Below are 4,333 nucleotides of genomic sequence, written 5' to 3'. Positions count from 1 at the left end.
AATAGCAAGTAGATTTATCAGCCATTTGCAAAGATATATCAAGTAGGTATCAACTTATCTAAGTAAAGTCTCTTATAAAGAGAAAAAGGCATAACACTAACACCGGCTCCCAAATCACATAGAGCAGCTTTTAACATAATTATTCTTAATAGAACAAGGAATAGTAGGTATACCGGGTCGCCCAACTTCTTTGGTATTTTGCCATTGAAAGAGTAATTAGCAAGCATAGTGGAAATTTCCTCATTGGGGATTTTCCTTTTGTTAGTAACAATATCTTTCATATACTTTGAATAAGGAGGCAATTTAATAGCATCAATCAAAGGGATTTGCAAGAATAAAGGTTTCATCCAATCGCAAAATTTATTATAGTGTTCTTCTTCCTTTGATTTTAGTTTCTTAGCAGGAAAAGGCATTTGCTTTTGCACCCAAGGTTCTCTTTCATTACCATGTTTCTCAGCAATAAAATCTTCTTTAGTGTACTTTTTTATTTTTAGCATGCTTTTCAGGTTCTTCTTCAACCTCTTCTTTATCAGGAGTATCATTCTTATCATTATCTTTATCATTATCATGTTCATTACCACTTTCAGTTTCAGCATCAGAAATAGAAATACTATTAGGATCATTAACAGGTTCAGAGGATTCTACAACATTTTTATTTTTCTTCTTCTTTTTCTTCTTAAAATGAGCACTAGGTTCAATGTGTTGAGAATCTTGTTCAATTCTTTTGGGATGCCCTTCAGGATATAGAGGATCCTGGGTAGAGACACCACCTCTAGTTGTTACTTCATAAGCATGTTTCTCTTTAGAATTATTCCCTAACAAGTCATTTTGCACTTTAGTGAGTTGATCAATTTGAGTTTGAATCATATGAAAATGTTTAACAAGCATCTTAACATCATTGGAGGTTCTCTCCACAATATCATGCAATTCACTAATAGCTCGAGAATTTTCCATTAAATGATTCTCTACTCTCATATTAAAATTTTCTTGCTTAACAATATAATTATCAAACTCATCTAAGCATTGTGCAGGAGGTTTTGAATACGGAATATCTTCCCTAGTAAAGCGTTGAAGGGAGTTTACCTCAATCATGGATGAAGGGGGAATTATCTCACATATATCTTCTATAGGAGGTAGATTCTTCACATCTTCGTATTTAATACCTTTCTCCTTGAGAGACTTCTTGGCTTCCCTCATATCTTCATCATTCAATTTAATTAGACCCCTCTTCTTCAATATTGGCGTTGGAGTTGGTTCAGGCGTAGTCCAATCATCATGATTCCGGCTTATTTTAGCCAATAATTCTTCAGCGTCGTCTGGAGTTCTTTTCCTGAAAACACAACCAAGCACAACTATCCAGGTATGCCCTAGACTCAATGGTTAGTCCACTATAAAATATATCAAGTAAATCATGCTTTTCCAAATCATGATCAGGCCGAGCTCTAATAAGAGAACAAAATCTCGCCCAAGCCTCGTGCAATTTCTCTTCATCTCCCCGGTCAAAATTATAAATTCTCTCGCAAAGCAATATGTTGAGCACTAGCAGGAAAGTATTTGCGGAAGAAAACATCAAGCAATTCTTTCGGATTTTTAATAGAATTAGGTGGCAAATTATTATACCAAGTTTTAGCGTCATCCTTTAATGAGAATGGAAAGATTTTAGCAACAAAGTAAGTACGCATCTTGACATCATCAGAAAACAAGCTACTTAGAGTAGATAACTCAGTCATGTGTTCAACAAAGACTTTCTTTTTCAGTACTCACAAAAGGGTGTTTTATCAACAATAGCTATATGAGATAGATCAAGAGAAAAATCATAATCTTTATCCTTAATGTTTATAGGAGATGTGGCAAACTTAGGATCAGGAGACAGCTTTATATCTAACAAAGCATGTTCTCGCAAGCAACTTTTTAATTTTTCTTGCATCAGTAGTAGCATTGCATTTTTCAATAAAATCATCATTAAGCTCCACATAATCTTCATCAGGATCATCACTAAAATAATCAAGTTCAGGTGAATTAACAGGTGTAGTAGCATTAGGAGTTTCAAGTATTTTCAATTTGTCTAGACCTAGCAATTGTAGCATCTAGAAAAGATCCCAATGAACCACTATCATCAAGCACAGCAGAAATATTATCAATATTATGAGAGTTTTCAGATTCAGCGAAGTACCCGCATGTGAAGCATGCGGCGGTGAAACAAGTTTATCAATCACGGATGGTGAATCAAGTGTAGCGGAGGTATTCGAATTGTACCTTTTCTTGTAGTGGATGGTAATATGGCGATCTTAGTATCGCGAGGTTTACCCATGATGGAGAATTTGCAGCGAACAATATTAATCCAAGTGGACTTCCAAATAAAGCTATGCTCCCCGGCAACGGCGCCAGAAAATAGTCTTGATGACCCACAAGTATAGGGGATCGCAACAGTCTTCGAGGGAAGTAAAGCCCAATTTATTGATTCGACACAAGGGGAGACAAAGAACACTTGGAAGCCTTAACAGCGGAGTTGTCAATTCAGCTGCACCTGGAAACGGACTTGCTCGCAAGAGTTTATCGGTTGTAACAGTTTTATAGCAGATAGCGTAGTGAAATAACAGACAGCAGAGTAACAAAGACAACGAGTAGTGATTTCAGTAAACAAGCAGGATTAAAATACTGTAGGCACGGGGACGGATGATGGGCGTTGCATGGATGAGAGAAACTCATGTAACAATCATAGCAGGGCATTTGCAGATAATAATAAAACGGTGTCCAAGTACAAAGCAATCAATAGGCATGTGTTCCATATATAGTCGTGCGTGCTCGCAATGAGAAACTTGCACAACATCTTTTGTCCTACCAGCCGGTGGCAGCCGGGCCTCAAGGGAAACTACTCGGATATTAAGGTACTCCTTTTAATAGAGTACCGGAGCAAAGCATTAACACTCCGTGAACACATGTGATCCTCACATCGCTACCATTCCCTCCGGTTGTCCCGATTTCGTCACTTCGGGGCCATCGGTTCCGGACAACGACATGTGTATACAACTTATAGGTAAGACCATAAACAATGAATATCATGATGAAACAATAACATGTTCAGATCTGAGATCATGGCACTCGGGCCCTAGTGACAAGCATTAAGCATAACAAGTTGCAACAATATCATCAAAGTACCAATTACGGACACTAAGCACTATGCCCTAACAATCTTATGCTATTACATGACCAATCTCATCCAATCCCTACCATCCCCTTCGGCCTACAGCGGGGGAATTACTCACACATGGATGGGGGAAACATGGCTGGTTGATGTAGAGGCGTTGGCGGTGATGATGGCGATGATCTCCTCCAATTCCCCGTCCCGGCGGAGTGCCGAACGGAGACTTCGGCTCCCGCGACGGAGTTTCGCGATGTGGCGGCGTTCTGGAGGGTTTCTGGCGACTTCGACTTCTCCCCGTGCGTTTTTAGGTCGAGGCCGATAAATAGTCCGAAGGAGGGCGTCGGAGGCCGGCCGAGGGGGCCACACCACAGGGCCGCGCGGGCCCCCCCTGGGCCGCGCCGCCCTATGGTGTGGGGCCCTCGGGCCTCCACCTGACTTGTCCTTCTGGCTCCGTTAGTTTCCTGGGAAAATAGGGCCTTCTGCATAAATTCCGAGGATTTTCCCGAAAGTTGGATTTCTGCACAAAAACGAGACACCAGAGCAGTTCTGCTGAAAACAGCGTTAGTCCGTGTTAGTTGCATCCAAAATACACAAATTAGAGGCAAACCAATAGCAAAAGTGTTCGGGAAAGTAGATACGTTTTGGACGTATCAAGGCCTCACCGGCTGGTGCACCGACGATCGAAATTACTGCACCGGAGCCTCTGGTGGTCGAAATTACTGCACCGGAGCCTCCTCGCTACCCCGTGGACGATATAAAGGAGATGAAAGCATGTCATCTGTATTATCCTATCGGGAACATGTCCATGAAGGTAGCCATCGGCAGTGCTTTACCACTGGAGCACTCCACCACAACAACCCCATTCAAGATGGCTATGCTCGTGTCACGGTGGAGGAGATAGTCCAAGGGTTTGAGGACCTGGACATTGACATTGCTACACCTGAAGGGGCGAAAAGACTTGGAGATGTCAAGCGCCAGCTCATTCTATGGCGAAGAAGTTTATCAAGTTTCCGGGCGAGGCGCCAACAAGTCCACCCCCTACGGTGGTGGTGGTGGCGGCGGTGGCGGTGGTGGTGGTGGTGCTTCACCTACACCTCCTTCACATCAGCCGACGCCGCCCCCAATTCACCTCCGGCGGGTAAGCAGCCGCCGCCCCTAGTCCGCCCCGGGCGGGTAGCGAACGCCGCC

The sequence above is a fragment of the Lolium rigidum genome, chromosome 2 (genome assembly GCF_022539505.1).
Source record: "Lolium rigidum isolate FL_2022 chromosome 2, APGP_CSIRO_Lrig_0.1, whole genome shotgun sequence".
Taxonomy (NCBI): domain Eukaryota; kingdom Viridiplantae; phylum Streptophyta; class Magnoliopsida; order Poales; family Poaceae; genus Lolium; species Lolium rigidum.
This window is presented reverse-complemented; position numbering follows the sequence as displayed.